A 22,353-nucleotide genomic window follows, 5' to 3' on the forward strand; every position below is an offset into this window, starting at 1 on the left:
AGAGTGGGAATAAGAGAGGGAAGAGATGTGCAATTTGGGACATGCTCAAGCTGACTTACCTCAAACGGTAGAGTTAGAAACATACCAGGGGATTCCAATTCAATCCCATCAAGGTGGCATGTACCAATGCCATCTCACTAGTCCCAGTGATCAATTTCTGTTCACAATTGATCATAATGATAGGACTAAGAACCAAAGGGATCACATAAACAAAAATAGTGTCTGCAAATACTAACTGATAGAATAAAAAAGGGAGAGAATGATCCAACATGGGAAGTGAGATACACAGCAGACCCATAGAATGGCAGATGTCCTAAACAGCACTCTGGCCTCAGAATCAGCTCTTAAGGCATGCGGATACAGCTGAAAAGCTCATGAGACTATTTCAGGCATGGAAAGCCAAGACACTCTGGGGAAAAAAAAAAAAACCTAAATGAAAGATCTCTGCGAGTGAGATCCCAGTGGAAAGAACGGGTCATCAAAGAAGGAGGTACCTTTCTCTGAAGGGAGGAGAGAACTTCCACTTTGACCATGGCCTTGTCTAAATACGATCAGAGTCAGTGAACTCAGGGGGCTTCCATAGCCTTGGCAGCTCATGACAAGAGCCTAGGGTGATTACTGAGGCCATAAACAAGAGTGTCAATTGGTTAAGTCAACAACAGGAGTCACTGTGCACTTACTCCTCATGTAGGATCTCTGTCCTTAGTGTGCTGTACATTGAGATTTAATGCTATAACTAGTACTCAAACAGTATTTTTCACTTTATGTTTCTGTGTGGCAGCAAACTGTTGAAATCTTTACTTAATGTATGCTAAACTGATCTTCTGTATATAAAGAGAATTGAAAATGAATCTTGATGTGAATGGAAGGGGAGAGGGACTGGGAAAGGGGAGGGTTGCAGGTGGGAGGGACGTTATGGGGGGGAAGCCATTGTAATCCATAAGCTGTACTTTGGAAATTTATATTCATTAAATAAAAGTTTGAAAAAAAATAATATTTTTGAAAACTAAGATAATTTACATAGAAAATTATAGTTTTTATTATGTAAACTGGGGATATGAATGTATTCTTTATAAGTAGTAGTAAAAAAAAAGCCCTTCTGAGCTTTGACATAGAGGAGGTTGAGGGTTCCCTCCGTTTATTCCTTGGAGCACTCTGCACGTGAATGCGGATTGGGGTGGGGGCCCCACTTAAGAGACAGTTTGGGGATTCATGCCTGGTACGCATGGGAACCATGGGAGGACAGGGCCTCAGGTCATTTACCTCCTTGCTCAGCTCTGCCTGCTGAATGCTCAGGCTGTCTCTGAGAGAGAGTGAGGAAGAGGAGGTCGCTGAGTTCTTGGCTATGAAACATCAGAAATTAGAGACCTGTTCATTTCCTACGTTTGCTGACAGACGGCATGTTTCTAATCTTGGCAGGAAGCTTGTAGTGCACTCAAGACATGTTCAAAGATACGAGTTCCCGTTCATTTTCTCAGGAATCTGTGATACTTAGTGAGTCACAGACGGAGTCACACTCAAAATCTCAACATTGACACTGATTCATCCTAAGTAATATAAATTTTCTTGAACACAGAATATAGCATTTGTCTTTTTCTCCTCTAGATCCATTTTAGAGGGGGAGGATACCTAAACAAATGATCTAGTTAGTGACTGTGATAGGCTGAAGAATGTGACTCTGCAGGATTCAGAGGATCAAAGATGGACACCTATACTTCTGTATGTCCAATTATTTTTCCCATTTTAAATATAGTAAGTTTTGATTTTCTAAAAACACCATAATGATAAATTAGCCTTTGCACTAATGTCATGAACAAAGTCTTGTACTAAAATTTATTCTAATTAGACACCAGAAAAATTTGAGAATGCCTTCTGGAGAATGTGTCTACACATGTGAACTGTAGGGTACAGAGATCATTTTTGAAACACCAGAAAATCTGAACCCATCAAGAGCTTTCAGTTAAAGTGTTAACAGAGACATAAAGATCCTGAAGAGATGACAAGAAATGATATTGTGAGGTCCCACAGAAAACAAGAGGAAAAGGCAGTCCAATAGTATAAGAACAGTATGGCGATCACCTCCCCTCTCTATAGCAGTTCTGGAGCCACTGGCTTGTGCTGTTACCACATCCAAGTTCTTTGGAGATGAGAAGCCTCACTTATGATCCCAAATGTGGAGGAAGCTGTTCAGGCCTGGAGAGTGATGAACAGTGCTTCAAGGTGATGACATTTGATGACGACTACATCTATCACTTGTATTTATTGAATCCTATAATATTCTACAAAATTAAAAAATTATTTTACAAATGAGAAAAGTGAAGTTGAGGCAAATTAATATTTATTAATTGTCACACTTGCTAAAAAGCAGGTAATGGTTATTGTTTGCCTATTGATTTTGTTTGCCTATTGATGAGTTTTTGGAAATTCATGGGAGATTTTAGTTATGAAATTAATCCCAAGTAAAAATTTTAAAACCACCTCTCAGGAAATCAGATATTTTAATAGATTAGGACCTGGTAAATTCAAACCAGCCCTCATGAGATTTCCTCTGTAATTGGAGCTACTTTGTGTTCAGAGTATGTGCAAGAGTGTTAACATGTATGAAAGGCAGTGTCTAAGGCAAGAGACAAACAGTTGTCTGAAATCTCAGACACAGGGGCAGATTTCAACACAAACTCTACCATCTCCAGTGCTGGCAGGTCTACTGAAATCTTCTGTGTATTGGTAGGTAAGGTTCTGTTCAAAGCAGAATGTCTGGGCCGGCGCCGCGGCTCACTAGGCTAATCCTCTGCCTAGCGGCGCCGGCACACCGGGTTCTAGTCCCGGTCGGGGCGCCGGATTCTGTCCCGGTTGCCCCTCTTCCAGGCCAGCCCTCTGCTGTGGCCAGGGAGTGCAGTGGAGGATGGCCCAGGTGCTTGGGCCCTGCACCCCATGGGAGACCAGGAAAAGCACCTGGCTCCTGGCTCCTGCCATCGGATCAGCGCGGTGCGCCGGCCGCAGCGCGCCGGCTGCGGCGGCCATTGGAGGGTGAACCAACGGCAAAGGAAGACCTTTCTCTCTGTCTCTCTCTCTCACTGTCCACTCTGCCTGTCAAAAAAAAAAAAATAAATAAATAAAAAAAAAAAAAAAACAAAGCAGAATGTCTGATCTTTCAGAAATCAATGACCTTTATGTATATAGCTGTAGACTTCACCTAAGAAGAATGGGCCTTACAATTCGCATCCCAGGGTAATGTGTGCACACTACTGTGATGCGGGACATCATCAGTCATCTTTGTGTTGGTGGGTGAGCTTGTTAACACGGATTGATTTGTCTGAATAGTACCCAAAGCAGCCTGTCTATATCCAGTTCATTCTCTGTCCAGATTCGTATTTTTATAGCACTTACAACTGCCTCCCTGTGAGTTTTCATTCAGGCACTCATGTCTGGAGCTGGCACTGTGGCATAATGAGTGAAGCCACCACCTGCAGTGACAGCATCCCATATGGGTGCTGGTTCAAGTCCCAGCTACTCCACTTCTGATCTAGCTCTCTGCTAATGTGTCAAGGAAAGCAGTAAAGGATTGGCTCAAGTACTTGGGCCCCTGCACCCATGTAGGAGACCCAGTTGAAGCTCCTGGCTCCTGGCTTTGGCCTGGCCCAGCCCTTTCTGTTGTGGCCATTGAGGAATGAACCAGCAGATCTCTCTCATTTCTGGTGTGAGACCCATTAAGATGCAGCCTCTGGATCATGACCTTGTGACTCCTGGTGACTTACCCCTTACACTAAGAACAGAGCTTGATGGGCAATGAACATTCGTTGAATGAATAAAACAAGCTGTTCAGCAAATACTTTTGTGGAGCTTAATTGGTCAGTTTTCAAAACAAAGTTCAACCACCTGGGAAGCACTTACATTACAGTGAAACACTGACGATCCTACAGTCTGCTTTTGAATTTGTACCTGAGCATCAGCAGCCAGAGTTCCTTTCTGTACTGTGAAGAATAATAAGAGTTCTTTCTGCCCTGTTTAAAGAACCCTACTGTTCTCAGCGCTCACAGATTCTCTGTTAGTGGCCTTCCACTACACCTGTTTTATCCTGTATCCATCCCTGGACCTGAGGGATATAGTTTCCAGCTCAAAAATCAAAACGGTTGTACTGGGTTATGCTCGAGTTTTCCTTTCGCTTTGTTCCTTAAACAAAAATTTGACAATGGGTAGATTAACATCTACATATGTGATTTTTTTCTCAAGGTATTGATTTCTATTTTTATTTCATTACACTTAGGAAAGATACTCTGTATGAGTCTAATTTTCTTAAATTTGTGAACATTTAATTTCTGAACAGGTGATCCCACTGGAGAATAGCAAGGAAGAGTATTGTGCTGCTGTTATGTGGAATGCTCTCTGAATGACCTAATGTGTCAAATCTGCTGTCTTACTGATTTTTTGTATGGATAGTCTCTTTTCTTTTTTATTGATTTATTTATTTATATGAAAGGTGGAGTTACAGAGAGGCAGAGGCAGAGAGAGAAAGAGCAAGAGAGAGAAAGAGAGAAAGAGAGAGAAAGAGAGAGAGAGAGGTTTTCCATCCGCTGGTTCACTCCCAAAGTGGCTGCAATGGCCAGAGCTGGGATGATACAAAGCCAGGAGCCAAGATCTTCTTCTGGGTCATCCACGTGGATGCAGGGTCCCAAGGGCTTGGGCCATCTTCCACTGCTTTCCCAGACCATAACAGAGAGCTAGATCAGAAGTAGAGCAGCCAGGGCTTGAACCGGTGCCCATATAGGATGCCGTTACTGCATGTGGAGGCTTTATCCGCTTCTCCACAGCATAAGCCCCAATGAATACTCTCTTTTCTGGGAGGTGAGGTTTTGACAGTTCCTGCTACTTAATCCACTGCTGTCTGATGGCCTTTCTTGTGTGTGAATATTCTCATTGAGTATTTCTCAAACGGCCTAGTTCTCTATAGCTGAGGTTCGGAAGGAATGTCTCTAAAGATGTATTTGTATAGAAAATGAAGTCTGTACACATAGTGGGATGTTATATAGCCACAGAAAATAGGGAATTCCTGTGACATGAACTTTGAGGACATCATGATATGCAAATAAGCCAATCAAACAAAAATTCTATAATATTCCACCAATATAAAGTATTTAAAACAGTCAAAAATCCTAGAAATTAGGGAACAGCATTGTGGTATAGCAGGTAAAACTGCTATCTGTGACACTAGCATCCCATGTGGGCACTGGTTGGCACCAGCTTCTCCACTTCTGATCCAGCTCCCTGCTAATGGCCTGGGCAAAGTAGTGGAGAATGGTCCACATTCTTGGGCTTCTGCCACCCATATGGCAGATCCAGATGAATCTCCTGGCTCCTGGCTTTGGCCTGGCCCAGTCCTGGCCATTGCAGCCATCTGGGGAGTGAACTAGTGGATGTAAGCTGTCTCTCCCTCTCTCTGTAATATATATATATATATATATATATATATATATATATATACATTTATATTTTTTTTAAGAAATTGACACCCAGAAATAGAAAGGTGGTTACTGATGGCAGGAGGGGATGAAGAGGCTCTAAGGGATCCGTTGCACTGCAGTGTTTATCTGTGTGTTTATAACTCCTGAACTGTACATGTAGATGTTATGGATGTAAAGTTAATACCATGTGCTTTTTCCACAATAATAAAGGCATGGTTTTCCTTGTGAGATGCAGTATGTGCATTCTCTTCTACCTGACCCTAGAAGAAATGACTCCCCTTGTGCTCTTAAGTTACTCTACAAGTACACGTAGGTATGGCTGGCCACAGGTCACTCCCAGGTGAATACTTGCAGATTCATCACTGGTCTATGTAGGAATATTGGGAAAGACTCTGATTCCATTTCTCCTGTTGATTTCCCAGCTTTCCTCTATTTATTTATCAAATTCTCCTTTGGTGAGGATCCAGGAAGACAGAGTGGTGTCTGCTGAGTTCTTAGCAAAGCAGCAGCAGTGGAGTAGGACTTGCTTTAACAAATGGGACCCCATTAAAAGTAAATGGGAGGGGCCGGCGCTGTGGTGTAACCGGTAAAGCTGCCAACTGCAGTGCCGGCATCACATATGGGTGCCGGTTGGAGTCCCAGTTGCACCACTTCTAATCCAGCTCTCTGCTATGTCCTGGGAAAGCAGCACAAGATGGCTGCACCCACGTGGGCGACCTGGAGGAGGCTCCTGGCCCCTGGCTTTGGATCAGTGCAGCTCCGGCCATTGCGACCATCTGGGGAGTGAACCAGTGGATGGAAGACCTCGCTGCCTCTGCTTCTCTGTAACTCTGAGTTTCAAGTAAACAAATAAAATCTGGAAGGAAGGAAGGAAGGAAGGAAGGAAGGAAGGAAGGAAGGAAGGAAGGAAGGAAGGAAGGAAAATTTCCTTAACTAGAACTTCTAAGTGCACCCAGGAATACTAGTTCTGGTTCTATGTCACTAAGGATCTGGTAGATATAGAGCAGGCCAGGGAATAATCAAGAAATGATATCCTGGCCAGTGTGGTCCATCAGTGGGTTAAGCCACTGCCTGTGATGCTAGCATCCCATATGAGTTCAGGTTGGCAGTCCCACTTCTAATCCAGCTCCCACAGCCTGGGTATGCAGTGAATAATGGCAAGTTCCAGGCTCCTGGCTTTAAAAGGCTTTACCCAATCCAGGCAATTGTGACCTTTGGAGAATGAATCACAGGATGGAAGACCTCTTTGTCTTTCCCTGTCTCTAATACTGTGCTTTTCAAATAAATAATTGTTTTTTAAAGGTAATATACTGGGACTGAAACTGTGGTGCAGCAGGTTAAAGCCCTGCAGAGCTGGCATCCCACATGGGCACCAGTTGAAGTCCCGGCTGCTCTACTTCCAATCCAGCTCCTTGCTAATGCTCCTGGGAAAGCAGCTGAAGGTGGCCCAGGTTCTTGAACCTCTGAACCCATGGCAGGGACCCGAAAGAAGTTCCTGGCTCCTGATTGGTCCTGATCTGGCCATTGCAGCCATTTGTAGAGTGAACCAGTGGATGGAAGCCCTCTCTCTTTCTGTCTCTACCCCTCTCTGTAGTTCTGTCTTTCAAATAAATAAAATAAATCTTTAAAAAATTGATATACTTCCCCACATTTATACTAACATTTCATTCTCCATTAAGGATGTTCTTACAGAGAAGGAACATGAGAGACTATGATTCTTTCCCTCTATCTCATGGCATTGGTAAGGAAATAATCCCCTCAGTGACCATGGCAGTGACATCAGTGGGTGTAGTATATGGTGAACAGCACAGACAGAGCTGAGAGAAGTTCATTATGCAGTGGGGAGGTGAATGCTCTTCAGTGAGTTAAATCAACCTAATGTTAGAGGTGTAGGGAGACGGCTGGGAAGAATTGAGTACAGAGAAATGAGAGGGTTAAATTAAAGAACAAAAAATAACATATTTATGTCCACTGATTTTTTTTTTTTTTTTGGACAGGCAGAGTTAGTGAGAGAGAGACAGAGAGAAAGGTCTTCCTTCCGTTGGTTTACCCCCCAAATGGCCGCTAAGGCTGGCATGCTGTGGCCGGCGTGCAGCGCCGATCTGAAGCCAGGAGCCAGGTGCTTCCTCCTGGTCTCTCATGCGGGTGCAGGGCCCAAGCACTTGGGCCATCCTCCACTTCCTTCCCGGGCCACAGCAGAGAGCTAGACTGGAAGAGGAGCAACTGGGACAGAATCCGGCACCCCAGCTGGGACTAGAACCCGGGATGCCGGCGCCGCAGGTGGAGGATTAGCCTAGTAAGCCGAGGCACCAGCCATATGTCCACTGATTTTAAAGTTGGAAACATCTTGTAAGGGATATAATGGAACATTTTGTTTAATTCTTAGAAAAACAAATTTACATTATCTCCCTTGTACTCAACAAACCAAATTCCCTCTTACTAATTAATGTTTATTACAATTTTAATTCATTTTACTTATTTGAGAGGCAGAGAGAAGGAGCTCCCATAATTCACTAGTTCACTCCCCAGATGTCTGTAATCACCAGGACTGAGCCAATACTGAAACTGGGAGCCAGGAACTCACATGGGCGGCAAGATCCCAGTTACTTGAGCCATAATGTCTGCCTGCTAGAATATGCATTAGCAGGAAGCTGAAGTCAGGGGCTGTAGGCAGGTATCAACCCCAGGCACTCTGGTGAAGGATTAAGGAATCTTAACTACTAGATCAAATGTTTGCCCTCAGTTATCCAATTTTTTAAAATACATGCAAGGGGGCTGGTGCTGTGGCATAGCAGCCATCTACAGCAGTGGCATCCCGTGTGGGTGCTGGTTCAGGTTCTGGCCATTCCACTTCTGATCCTGCTCTCTGCTGATGCACCTGGGAGGGCAGCGGAAGAAGGCCCCAGTGCTTGGGCTCCTGCACCCACACAGGAGACCCAGAAAGGCTCCTGGCTCCTGACTTTGGACTACTCCAGCACCAGCTGTTGTGGCCTTTTGGGGAGAGAACTAGCAGATGGAAGATCTCACTCTGTCTCTCCTTCTCTCTCTGTAACTCTGCTGCTAAAATAAATAAATGAAGTTTTTATTTAAAAAAAGTTTATGGAAAATAGTGTTTTCTTAGTTGTTGATGGGCATTTAGGAAGTAATAGAACAAAAATTGGGGTTACGTGACAATAGTTGAAATGATTAGTGAGGTGACATTGACAGCTCTCTATAACCCATTTAGCAGATAGATTAAGGTATAAGGGGAATAAAGATAACATATTTGGAACCACAGGGACGGATAAGAATGGGAGGCCTCAGCATTTCTAAACCCGTCTCTGGGGTCCAGGTCTGTCTTCTGAAATGTACCTTGTTTAGTATTACCTGGGTGGTGTAGAAATGAAGGGAGCTGGATCGGCTGCTCCCTGTGTTCTATATTTACACTGCTCAACCTGCAGAACGCTGGACACTGCTTCGTTATCCTCTGCCATCTTAACAAAAGTAGACAATGCTTGGGATGCCACCATCCCATATTGGAGTGCCAGTTTGAGAGCCAGCTTCCTGCTAATACGCCTGGTAGGGCACCAGATAAAGGCCCAAGTGCTTGGTACTTGCTATACACATGGGAGACCCACAAGGCATCCCTGGCTTCTGGCTTGAACCTGGCCCAGCTATGACTGTTGCAATCATCTGTAGAGTGAACTAGCAGATGGAGGATCTAGCCCTCTATTTCTGCCTTTCAAATAGATGAAAATAGGCAAATAAACACTAAAAACTAAAACTAGCTTTTCAGATTTTTCTTATTCTGGAGAGCTTACTTTGTGCCTGGTCCAGAGCTCCTTGTTCGTTTTCAGCAGCTGGAATAGGCACTAAAAGACTCTCTGGATGTTGTTTTTCAACTCAGTTTTCAGAAGACAAGGTTTCCATTAGAACCTTAATGACTCCTGTTTACTTTTTTTTAAAGACTTATTTATTTGAAAGGAAGCATGAGAGAGAGAGAGAGAGAGAGAGAGAGAGACAGAGAGAGAGGTCTTCTATTCACTTGTTAACTCCCCAGACGGCTGCAATGGCTGAGGCTGGGCCAAGCTGAAGGTCTCTCATATGGGTGCAGGGGCCCAAGGACTTGGCCATCTTCCATTGCTTTCCCAGGCCATTAGAAGTTGGATTGCAAGTGAAACAGCTGGGATTTGAACTGGTGCTCATACAGATGCCAATGCTGCAGGTGGGAGCTTAATTCTATGCCATAAACACTGGCCCCCATCCTTGTTTAAACCAGAGTGTTTGTGTCAGATGTAGCGCTTCCTTGGGTAATGCTTTTACACATCTGTTGCACACTTATTATACATTCATTTATATACTCCTGTTTGAGAGATTTAAAAGCTGTGTTTATCCATATAATTTAGTTGTAAGGTATAGCTCTACACATGTAAGTGTACCTATATAAAATAATCTGCACTGTGGTGTGGGGAGCAACTCGGACTATACTGTTACTGGAATTAGGACTTATTCTGTGCATCTGCTCTCCCACAATATGGTGCTGGGAGAGGAGAAAACAGCTTCTACACAGCTGCCTCCAGTTCAGCCAATAAACTGTAGGACTTGCTCCTGATTGGAGAGCAGCGTGCTCGGCGTGTGGGCAGCCGAGTTGGGATTGGTGGAGGAGGACTATAAAGGAGGAGAGAGACGGCATGCACCGGGAACATCTAAGGGGAACATCTAAGGGGAACACCTGTGCAGCCCCCGAGAGAGCCGGCTGGCGGTGTGCCGCTCCCCTGCGGAAGTGGGGAATGTGGCCAGGGGGAACTGCCCTTCCACGGAGGTGGAAGGGACAGTAGCCAACCCGGGAAGAACCAGCAGCAAACCCTGGGAGGGCCGAGCAGACGAAAGAACAGCGCAGGGTCCTGTGTCGTTCCTCCACGAAGAGGGGGAGCGACACTGTGGTATCCTACATGGTACAACAAATCACCCACAGATTGAGAAACATGTTTTTGAATAAACTGTATGCATTTCATAGATCCTCCATATATTTTCATTGTAATGTTTACATATGTTACCTTCATTTATACATACTAATATGTGAACACATACATATTTGTGTTGTTGTTACTTATTAATTTACAGTTGTTTATGTGTGAGTTTATTTACCCAAGAGGAAATTTTCGAGGGAGAAACCCGTTAAGATCCTTCACCAACACTGAAGCCCTGAGTGTTATCTGAAAGCTTCCTAGGGCTGAGAGCCCAAAGGTTCTCTGAACGGCCTGAGTCCTCTATGTCCAACTCTTTGCCTTTAGGACGCACATCATCATCCCAGCACCACACCTTTAAATACCTGGGCCTGAACCTCTTGGCCTGAAATGGAAACCCCTGTTACCTATATTCCTCATCCATCTACTTTTGAATGGGGAGGCCTAACATTCTGATTTAAACCCATTGATGTTGCTCCCTCCCAAGTCTCTCTAAACAGACATCTGATCTATCCTTGGGTCTGTAGGGTACCTGGAAAAGGAGTCCTCAAGGCACCTTGATTCCCAGCTTTGTCCAGTCTAGAAAATGAGCAGGCAACCTCCCACCTGGGGTAGTGGGGACTGTGGGGGACCATGTCTGCATCCATGTGGACATGGAAAGAAATTACTGGATAATGTTAAGTCTCCAGAGTTAGCGACTCTTACCCTGGCTCTGGGATATTTCCAAAGTTCCATAGATATCGGAAACCCTGGTAAGCTTGTGCGCTTACTAGAAGCCCTCTTCCTTCCTATGTATTCCCAGTGCCTCCAGGGCAACCTGAGAACTCACAGCAAGTTCTCCTCAAGGTAGACCCTGAGCTCCATCCTCAGCATTGTGAAGCTACACTGCAAATCCTATTACCTTTGGCTGGCGCCGCGGCTCAATAGGCTAATCCTCTGCCTGTGGTGCCGGCACATGGGTTCTAGTCCCTGTCGGGGCGCCGGATTCTGTCCTGGTTGCCCCTCTTCCAGGCCAGCTCTCTGCTATAGCCCGGGAGTGCAGTGGAGGATGGCCCAAGTGCTTGGGCCCTGCACCAGCATGGGAGACCAGGAGAAGCACCTGGCTCCTGCCTTCGGATCAGCGTGGTGCGCCGGCCGCGGTGGCCATTGGAGGGTGAACCAACGGCAAAGGAAGACCTTTCTCTCTGTCTCTCTCTTTCTCACTGTTCACTCTGTCAAAAAAAAAAAATCCTATTACCTGTTCAAAATATGGCTTCTTCTCCTCCTGCAGCTATGTGTGAAGGAAGCCAGCATCATATTGGGAATGTTTTAATTTTAGCTAGGTCTGGCGGAAGGGCCAGGCTCCAAGTGTTTATGTCAGCCAGAGGTCAGCTGGAATGATCAACAAATTCTCCTGGAATGTTCTTTGACAAAGATTTTACCAACAGGAGCTGGCACTGTGGCACAGTGTGTTAAACCCCTGGCCTGAAGCGCCGGCATCCCTTATGAGTGTTGGTTCAAAACTGGCTGCTCCTCTTCTGATACAGCTCTCTGCTATGGCCTGGGAAAGCAGGAGAAGATGGCCCAAGTCCTTGTGCTCCTGCACCTGCGTGGGAGACCCTGAAGAAGCTCCTGGCTCCTGGCTTCGGATTGGCTCAGGTCCTGCCATTGTGGCCAACTGGGGAATGAACCAGCGGATGGAAGACCTCTCTCTCTCTCTCTCTCTCTCTGCCTTTCCTCTCTCTGTGTAACTCTGACTTTTAAAGAAATAAATAAATCTTTTAAAAAAGAAGATTTTACCAATAGAGGAAAAGAGGGCTCCCTGGCCTCTCTGAAATAAACAAACATGTTTGATTCAAATTTTGTTTGTTTCTTTGTACTAGGTTTCTTTTTCTTTGTATACTGATTGTCCATTCTGTAGATTTGACTCTCTATTTTCTTTCTATTCTTATGCTTAGAAAGAATTGCTGTTACTTATTAATTTAAAGTTGCTTGTGTGTGAGTTCATTTACGCGAGAGGAAATTTTTGAGGGAGAAACCCATAAAGAGCCTTCACCAACACTGAGGCCCTGAGTTACAGTTTCTTTATATCCATATAATGTATGTGTTTATGCAGGTATAAACTAACATACACATATATATTTATGGCCTTTCTATATCCCCTATGGTGAAGTCCCATGAATTTTAATCCTTAGGAGTACAAGCATTTAGTTATATATATGAGACGTAAATGTTTTACCATATTAAATCCATACACCATAAATATACAACAGAAGCATTGCCCAAAGGGACTCACAACATAGGAAACACACACACACACACACACATTCATTCATTAAAGAGATGGACCAGTGAGGCTCTCTTGATCTTTCCTGGCAGCCAGCAGGGGAAAATACCCAGGGAGACCATTCACTTGGAGTTCTAGCTGGCTCCCATCTGCAAGGAAACGCTACAGCTTGGCCTCCTGTACCTCTGCCCAGCCAGAGGTACAACATTCTCAGTGAGATGATGGCTTCCCTGAGGTTTATTTACATCAGCACAAGAATATATCTTCTGAACAACCAATAGAATGGGGATTTTGTCTGAAAGTGCCAATTTGGCTGGAGCTAAGACTCTACCCTGAAGAAAACTCCGGCCAATTCTGAGTTCTTAGAACCCCCTGAAAAAGTTGTAGATACACAGAAGGGCAGATGGCACCAGGGTGCTTTCACTGGCTGATGCCCCAGCTGGACCAAGATTTGACCGTGGCTCCTAAAAGCACCTGATGCTCTCCAAAGCTGTCTTCAACTTTTCAGTCACATTGCAGGAAGATACGAAATCCACAGCGCCTGGGAATGGATCAGATCCTACTGCAAAAGAAAAGACTGCAGACAGTCACAAAGTATCCAAAGGTCACCTTTTGCTTCATGTTAATGCTAAGGTCTCCATTCCAGAAAAACTATGCCTCCCTGCTCTAACACACCATATACGCTGGGACATGCTGCTGAGCTGCATCTGCATGTTCTGTACACACCTGTGTGATGCCAAAGCTTCCCCACTAATATATTCATCCCCTGCCCCCAAGAATTAATGATACCAATTTTCCTGGCTCATGGAATCATGACTTCAGAAATTACTTACCATGGTCTTATTTGCAACAAGTTACTTTGCATGACAACTCCCAGTGCACTGCTAAGAACTCACTAGGAAATAGGACCAAATTTTGAGTGGCCCAGATGGGACCCCACCCCTCAGCGCTGTTGGCCTTCTGACTTCCAGTTTCTAATGAACAGAGCAGAAGACAGGGCAGAGCACGAGGCTAGCTTGTTCATGCTATTGGAACTTGGGGATCAGGCCCCATGTGTTGGTTCTCTCCACAGTGCTTGTGCGTGTGCTCCAGCGTCAGTGCCCCTCAGGATGCCCATGGGTTGCACTGAGCATTTTTGCTTGGAGGAAGTCTCAGCAGACTCCCATTGTATGGTGATAAGGGTTATATCTTTGAGTAGTCTAGCATTATCTGTGTAACCCCTGGCTTCTGAACCCTGAAGATCCCACAAACTAGGTAAAGGGATGCCCTCATAGAGCAGGTTAGAGTCCCTTTAACACATTTAACCAGTGACAAAGCAAGGGTTTGAATAGCTCCAAAGTCACCAAGATACGCCAGGGGCTGGTGTTGCAGCACAGAGGGTAAAGCTGTTGCCTGTGACACTGACATCCCATATGGGCACCAATTTGAGTCCTGACTACTCCACTTCCAATCTAGCTCCCTACTAATGTGCCTGGGAAAGCAGCCAAAGATGGCTCAAATCCTTGGGCCCCTGCACCCACATGGGGAATCAGAACAGTTCCTGGCTCCTGGCTTCAGCCTGGCCCAGTAACTGGGTCCTAGTTATTGCAGCCATTTGGAAAGTGAACCAGCAAATGGAAGGTCTTTCTCTTTTTCTCTCTCTGCCCTTCAAAGAAATTAAAAAAAAATCTTAAAACAAAACAAAGTCATCAAGATACTTATCATCATCTCTGGTTTGGAAAGTTGTCGTGGATGCTTGGCACTTTTTCCTTGTCTTTTTTTATTTTTTCAGGCTGGCCTCTCAGGCAAGGTCTCATACTTTCTGTGTTTCTTTCTTGGTACTCTCTGATGGGCCATGGCAATCTTCCACTTTCACTTCCTCATACGCTGGCTCTAGTGTTTGCCCCCTACCATACTCAGTGTCTGCACTTGCCCAATTTGCTATCTCATTTTGAGGATGTTGTCTGTCACACTCATGAATGGTGTGGTCAGAAAAGAACTGCACAGAGGGTTGCCTTTCTCCTAGAAACGCACGAAGAATTACAACTACCTTCCTCCTCTCTTTTTATTAAGTCAAAGTCACAGGGAGTCTATCCTCCTGAGTTGCTCTGTCCCAGAACTGATTGCTGGCATTAACTTCTGGAAGTGCCTGGCTACTTAAGAGAGAAATACAAGACCAAATAGACTTCTTATTTTTATATTTCAGGGACTGGAGTGACCAGTTATGTGTAAAGGGTCAGGTCAGTATCCATATTCAGAATAAATCTGGTACAACAGATAAGGTACTGCCGGAGAGGTATACATCCCAAATTGCAGTGTCATGCAAGCCCTGGTTATTCCACTTCCAATCCAGGTCCCAGAGAGTATGTCTGGGAAGTTATGTACTTGGGTCTCTGTGAATAATGTGGAAGAACCAAAAGAAGTTCCAGGCTCATGGGTTCTGCCTGGCCCAGTCCCTGCTGTTGTCACCTCCTGGGCAATGAAACAGCAAGTGGACAACACCTCCCTCTCTCTGCCTATTAAATAAATAAATCTTTTTCACTGGAAATTAAAAACAATCTCTGAGTAAGAATTCTAGAATAGAGGTGGACTGCATCCTCCAGAATTTGAAGACCTTTGGATAATCCCATTGACAGGGAAGCAGATGATCTTTCTCTGTAACATGGCCTGACTGCAGTGTTCATTAGAAGGTAGAAAAAGACGGGCAGAAATGGCACTCTACAATTTAACAGCACATTATAATTGGACTTATGCTGTGAAAAGACTAAGAGTGGGAGGAAATCCCCCATGTGCAGAGCTTTATGGCAGAGAAAATGTAAAATTTATGAACTGAAGGTAGAACCTTAGATTTTGAAAGTGTTCCCCATACTACAAAACGCTTTAGATGAAAAGAATTGCCCTCCAGGCTGCAAAGCATGGGATTAGGAGAAGCTTACGTGAGGGTAGTCCATGCTCAGACTTCAGCTTCAGCTCCTTCACAGCTGATCAGCCCTAAGAGGTCCAATGCCCACAACGTGCCCTTGCAAGTGCAGGAGGTCGGGGACCCAAAATTTCTAACCCCAGTGCACTTGGGGTCAAATCTGCTCTCTTCATCAGGTAGTCTCTTGGCTGTAAGTTCAGCCATCCCCAAACCCTTTACCCTTCCCTGCCAGACAGTGCCACTAGACTAGGAACTGACTACTAGCCTGGGATGCCACCTCTGAGGCAGGTGCTAGTGGTAGAGGTAACCTGCTAATGCCCACGTGCCCTTTTCCATAACTGATTCATGTAACTGAAAGACACACACCAGAGGGTGGAGACCTGAGCCAGAGGAATTTATTAATCAACAGAATGGATTTTCTCTATATACCATCTAACTTAGCAGACATCAAAGTCTGTTGACTCCTCTCCCTTCTGAGAAGTTGGCTGTTCTGCTGAAAGCCAAGAACAGATGATAAATACCAGCCAGAATAAGGGTTTAGGAGATCCAATAAAGAGGTTGTGTCAGGCCCAAGGGTCCCTGCCACCCATTTAGGAGACCCAACGCTGGCCGTTGCAGTCACCTGAACCAGCAGATGGAAGATCTTTCTCTCTCTCTGTAACTCCGACTTTCAAATAAAAAATAAATCTTGAAAAAAAAGGTTGTGCCAGAGACCTGTCTTAAATGGGATTCAATTGACCCTGAGGAACAAGAGAAATCCCGAAACATTAGAAGCCTCTCACTGAAGGCAATGTGGCTGGTCAGTCACCCTCCCAACAATTGAACCCTTGAGAGGTGCAGCAGGACCATGGGGAAATCTCATCATGTTTTTGCAATGGTTGCAGGACTGCCTCAGACAATACGCAAAGCAGGAGTCTGATGCCCAGAGCAGTGCACTGTTTTTTAAAAGATTTATTTATTAATGCAAGAGACAGAGAGAGAGTGAGAGACAGACAGACAGAAATCTCTAATACACTGTCATTCTAATTCTAATTCTCTAAATGACATTAGCCTGGGTCAGATCAGGCCCAACCTAGGAGGCTGGAACTTGACCTGGGTCTCCCACGTGGTTGGCAGGGACATAAGTATTTAGTCCATTTTCTACTGTTTTCCTAGGCACATTAGCAGGGAGCTGGATCAGAAGCAGAGGAGCCAGGACTTGAACCAGCATTCCAATATGGGAAGCAGCAGCTTAATCCACCGTGCACAACTCTGGCCCCAGTGCAGTGTTTCTAAATAACTACTGCACATCCAAGAGTAACCAACACAACTGGAGAAAGCCTCAATCATTGATGTTACACCCTGATGCTAAACCTACTCATTTGAGATGCCTTTTAGTATTTAACAACTGAGATGTGACTAGCAAAAAAAAGAAGGCAAAAAAGATGCAGAGACAAGCTGCCCTGTTAGCTGGGGCCCTTCAGTCTGCTGAAAGTGATACTATGGAAGAATGACAATGGCTTCCACCAAGGAACCAGAAAGAAAGCCACCAACACAGCTGGGGGATAATCAGTGTGCTTACTGCAAATAGGAAGGCCACTGGAAGCAGAAATGCTTGAACTGTCCCCAGAGAGGTGAGGATTCAGACAGGACTGGGCCAAGCCAACTTCCTTTGTCTGAAAAGAGATATGTCAGGGCTATGGGGCTCCCCAGTTGGCTCCAGACTCCGGACTATCAGATCTTGATTTCCCCTGAGGACCCCAGGTAACCTTAGTTGGAGGCAAAGTTACACGTATGATTAAGACTAGAGATACATCATTTGTATTAAATATCAAAAATGAAGATCTTCCTGATAAAAGATGTAATATAGAAATTGATGTTGTGATACAGCAGCATAAGCTGCTACCTACAATGCCAGCATTCCATATAGACACTGGTTTGTGTCTTGGCTACTCTACTTCTGATACAATTCCCTGCTAATGTACCTGAGAAATCAGTAGAAGATGGCCTCAATGCTTGTGCCCTTGACACGCACGTGGGAGACTTGGATGAAGCTACTGGCTCCTGGCTTCAGCCTGGCCCAGCCCTGGTCATTGTGGCTACTTAGGGAATGAACCAGCAGATAGATCTGTGTGTGTGTGTGTGTGTGTGTGTGTGTGTGTAATGCTGACTTTCAAATAATAAATAAATATTTTTCTTAAAATATATAATAATAAAAGAATATCAGGAAAAAGACTAAGATTTCTAGAGCCCTCGGTCTATGAAGTAGGGGTAAAAACTGTTAATGCATTCCCTTATGCTTATATCAGAATGCCCTGTTCCCCTTTAGGAAGAGACACTATCTAAATTAGGAGCCTCATAAACTGGGAATAAGTGAACATTTAGATCCAGGTTCCTGAGAGTTGAGGGTTTCTGCTCAAACTTACTGCAAATACACCAGTGCCTGAACAAGAACAAATTCCTGCAAAGGTTCTAAGCTGAATTAATCTGTACAAGTGGGCACAAGACTCAGGGGGATCAGTGACCACTGCCAGTCCAGTAAGAGTAGAATTAAAGAGGCGAATCACTGGTCCTGGGTAAACCAGTGTCCCTTGACAGCAGAATCTATAAAAGGAATCCTTGCTGTAATCAATATTCCCATGCAATACTCCCATTCTACCTGTTAAAAAGCCAAGACAACAGATGGGCCTTTGGCATAGTGACTAAGATGTTGCTTGGGGTGGGCAGGCACTGTGGTACAGGGGCCTAAGCCTTTGAGTCTCCAGAATCCCATATGGGTGCTGGTTCGTGTCCCGGCTGCTCTCTTCTGATCCAGCTCTCTGCTACGGCCTGGGACAGCAGTGAAAAATTGCCCAAGTGCTTACACCCTGCACCCATGTGGGAGAGCTGGAAGAAGCTCCTGGTTTTGGATCAGCTCAGCTCTGGCCATTGCGGCCGTCTGGGGAGTGAACCAATGGATGGAAGACCTTTCTCTCTGTCTCTCCCTCTCTCTGTCTGTAACTCTACCTCTCAAATAAATATATAAAATCTTTAAAGAAAAATGATGCAGTTTGGAAGCCTGCATTCCACATGGGAGTGCCTTGGTTCGTGTTCCAGTTCTGCCTCTGACTCCAGATTCCTACTCCTGTGCACCCTGGGGGGCACCATGTTTCAAGTAGGTACCTGCCACTCACATGGGAGATGAAGACTGAATTTCTAGTTCCTAGACCCAGCTGCTGTGGGCATTTGGGGAGTGAGCCAGCAAGTGGAAGAACTAACTCTGTCTCTTTTTATGCCTTTCAAAGAAAAATAAATAAAACCTGTTTTTAAAAGTCATTCAAGAATGAAAGACTGTGGATGTGTTCATGATCTTGGTACTTTCAGTAATACAGTCCAGGCACACATCCTGCATACACCCTAACATATCTAATCCTTACACCCTACTGGCTAGCCCACCACGGACAGCAAGTTTTATACAGTGCTGGATTTAAGATAACTTCTCTGCTTCCTTTTTCTTTCTAAATCCCAAGATACTTGCTTTTGAATGGGAGGAACCATTCTCTCACCAGAAGTAATAATACTGCTGGACTGCTGGTTTGAAAATTCTCCTATCTTCAAGGAAACCCAGGGTTGGTATTCAAAGGAATTAAAGTGTACAGAACCATATTGCAGTATGCAGATAATACCCTGATCACTGCACCTACTGAGGAAATCCCTGATGGGAACATTATAGTCATGTGCAACTTCAGAGCCAGTAAGAATATAAATTGTCTAAAGAAATAGCACACATATCTAGAGAAACTATAATGTATTGAGTTTATTTTAAAACATTTCAAAGACGTATTTATTCAGTTAAAAAGCAGAGTTATGTATATAAAGAGAAAGACAAAGAGATTCTTGTGCTGGTTCACTTTTCAAATGGGCAAAGTGCCGGGGCTGGGCCAGGCTGAAGAGAAGAGCCAGGCGCTTCGTCTGGGTCACACACATGGGTGCAGGGGCACAAGTACTCAGTCACCTTCTGCTGCTTTCCCCAGTGCATTAGCAGGGAGCTGGGTCAGAAATGGAGTAGCTGGGACTCAAAAAGCACTCATATAGGATCTCAGTGTCACAGGCAGTAGCTTAACCCACTGTTCCACAATGCCAGTCCCAGGATTTATTTTTTTGTGGACAATACAGCCTTTTTTACTAGGAAAAAAAAATGCTAAGTTGCTATTTCAAAAATCCACTAGAAGGGCCTCTGCTATAGTGCAGAGGGTTAAAGCCCCGGTCTGCAGTGTTGGCATCCCATATGTGTGCCAGTTCGAGTCCTGGCTGCTCCATTTCCAATCTAGCTCTCTGTTGTGGCCTGGGAAAGCAGTAGAAGATGGCCCAAGTCCATGGGCTCCTGAACCTGTGACAGAGACCTGGAGGAGGCACCTGGCTCCTGGCTTCAGATTGGTATAGCTCCAGGCATTGTGGCCATCTGGGGAACCTGTGCCTCTCTGTAACTCTGCCTTTCAAATAAATAAATAAACCTTTAACAAAATTCACTAGAAACTGAGGATTCTTGAGGATGGCTGTCTTTTGCTAAATTTAGATCCCTAATCTGGTCTTGTTAAACCTGAGTATGGTAAACTACAGTGCCGAAAAATGGATGCTTTTCAATTGAATAGGCTGAGTGATCAAGCATTCAGTCTTCTATTTTTTTTTTTTTTTTAAGATTTATTTTATCTATTTGAAAGGCAGTGTTACAAGGAGAGAGAGGGGGAGATAGAGAGAGGTCTTCCATCTGCTGATTTATTACCCAAATGGCTGCAATGGCTGGGGCTGAGCCAGGCCAAAGCCAGGAGCTAGGCGCTTCATCCAGGTTTCACACATAGGTGCAGGGCCCCAAGCACTTGGACTTTCCTCTGTTGCCATCCCGGGCACATTAGCAGAGAGCTGGATCAGAAGTGGAGCATTTGGGACTAGAATTGGTGCCCAGGTGGAGGCCCGTGCTGCAGGACTGGAACACAATGGTGGTTCTTCAATATTCTGTATTTTTCAAGATTCATTCTATTTATTTGAAAGGCAGAGTTACGGTGGGGGGGGGGGGGGGAAGAGAGAGAGAGAGAGATTCCTCCATCCCCAAATGGCTGCAATGGCCGGAGCTGGGCCGATCCGAAGCCAGGAGCTTCATCCAGGTTTCTCATGTGGATATAGGGGCACAAGAACTTGGGTGATCTTCTGCTGCTTTCCCAGGTGCTTTAGCAAGGAGCTGGATCAGCTGGGACTCGAATGGGCACCCATGTGGATGCCATCATTGCAAGCAGTGACTTAAACTGCTATGCAACAATGCTGGTCCCTTGATATTCTTAAAAGCCTGTTTTTGGAGCACTTGTATTAGCATTACTGCAGTTCAATAACCTGTTTGATTTTTACATGTGTGAGAAACAAAGAAATGGCTGCACGGGTATTAAAGCAAATGTTGGGGCCTCTACAAAGAGTGGTGTCCTCCTTCCCAAAGCAGTCAAGACTACAGGGCAAATGCATGGCCTTCATGTTTGTCACTTATATCTTATAGCAGAGAAGCTGACTATGGGCAATTTAAGAAGATAACGATCCTCCACCACATTTCCAGTCCACTAGAGATTAACAGATTATTGATGACTATTCCAGCACGAGGATTACAAAGGCCGGCCATGCTGATAGACTCCTCCCAGGGGAGTCCTGCCTGAATTCAATGGGTGCATTACTTATGTGTTCCAAGAGGTGATTGACCAAGGGTACAGGAACATCTTGAGTTTACTGTTACACAATGCCAAGAATATGTTTTGGGATGGTATACTGGACACTGAAGAGCACATTAGGCAGTAGTATCCTGCATTCTACTATAGAGGCCAAGGGATTCACAAAACGCACCCTATCTCAAAAAGCAGAAAAACTGTGTTAAGTGGAGCTTAAGAATAGGAAAGAGGAAAAACAAAAACAATATATACAGTGTCTAAGTATGATTTCTGTCATCCCTTCTCATGGCGCCTTTGGGAAACATAGAGCCTTCTAATCAGCAGCAGTGAAGAAATTTAAAATGGACAAGAAATGGCAACAACAGCATGGTCTGGGCTGGGCCAAAGCCAGGAACCAGGAACTCCATCAGCTCTCCCACACACTTGGGCCATCTTTCAAAGCTGGATCAGAAACAAGAATAGTTGATACTTGAGGGGGCTGGTGCTGTGGCGCAGCTAGTTAATGCCCTGGTCTGAAGTGCCAGCATCCCATATGTGTGCCAGTTCGAGTCCTGGCTGCTCCACTTCCAATCCAGCTCTCTTGTGGCCTGGGAAAGCAGTGGAAGATGGCCCAAGTCCTTTGGCCCCTGCACCCACGTGGGAGACCTGGAGGAAGCTCCTGGCTCCTGGTTTCGGATTGGCGCAGCTCCAGCAGTTGTGGCCAATCGGGGAGTGAACCATCGGATGGAAGACCTCTCTCTATCTCTCTCTCTGCCTCTTCTCTTTCTGTGTAACTCTGACTTGCAAATAAATAAATAAATCTTAAAAAAAAAAAAAAGAATAGTTGATACCTGAACCAGCGCTCTATTACGGGATGCTAGCAATGTAAGCATGAGCAAAACCCACGGTGCCACATTGCCAGCTCAAAAGTATTTCCATTTAAAAGGAAAGGTTCAACATCTAAGGTAACTGCAGAGATTCACTTGAAATTTGAACAATGTTTTTTACAAAGCAACTATCCTGGTCTGGATAGAAGACCTCTCTGACTCTTCCTCTCTATCTGTAACTCTGACTTTTAATAAATAATTTTTTAAAAAAGAAATTGATACTGTTGAGAAAGTTAGAAATAAAATTGCTTGCC

The 22,353-nt window shown here is 44.8% G+C and overlaps 1 long non-coding RNA gene across 10 annotated transcripts in view; it reads right to left on the bottom strand.

Moving 5' to 3' along the window:
* Positions 1-1,807: 1,807 nt before the first annotated feature.
* Positions 1,808-22,353, bottom strand: part of LOC103351305 (uncharacterized) — a 53,989-nt gene continuing 33,443 nt past the window's right edge. For all 10 annotated transcript variants that reach the window (XR_016221206.1, XR_016221205.1, XR_016221214.1 and 7 more), the window contains one exon: positions 1,808-13,233. This is a non-coding gene — a long non-coding RNA (uncharacterized LOC103351305). The remainder of the gene's footprint in view (positions 13,234-22,353) is intronic.

Source organism: Oryctolagus cuniculus, chromosome 15 (genome assembly GCF_051225735.1).
Source record: "Oryctolagus cuniculus isolate XC-2025 breed Fujian yellow rabbit chromosome 15, ASM5122573v1, whole genome shotgun sequence".
Lineage (NCBI taxonomy): Eukaryota > Metazoa > Chordata > Mammalia > Lagomorpha > Leporidae > Oryctolagus > Oryctolagus cuniculus.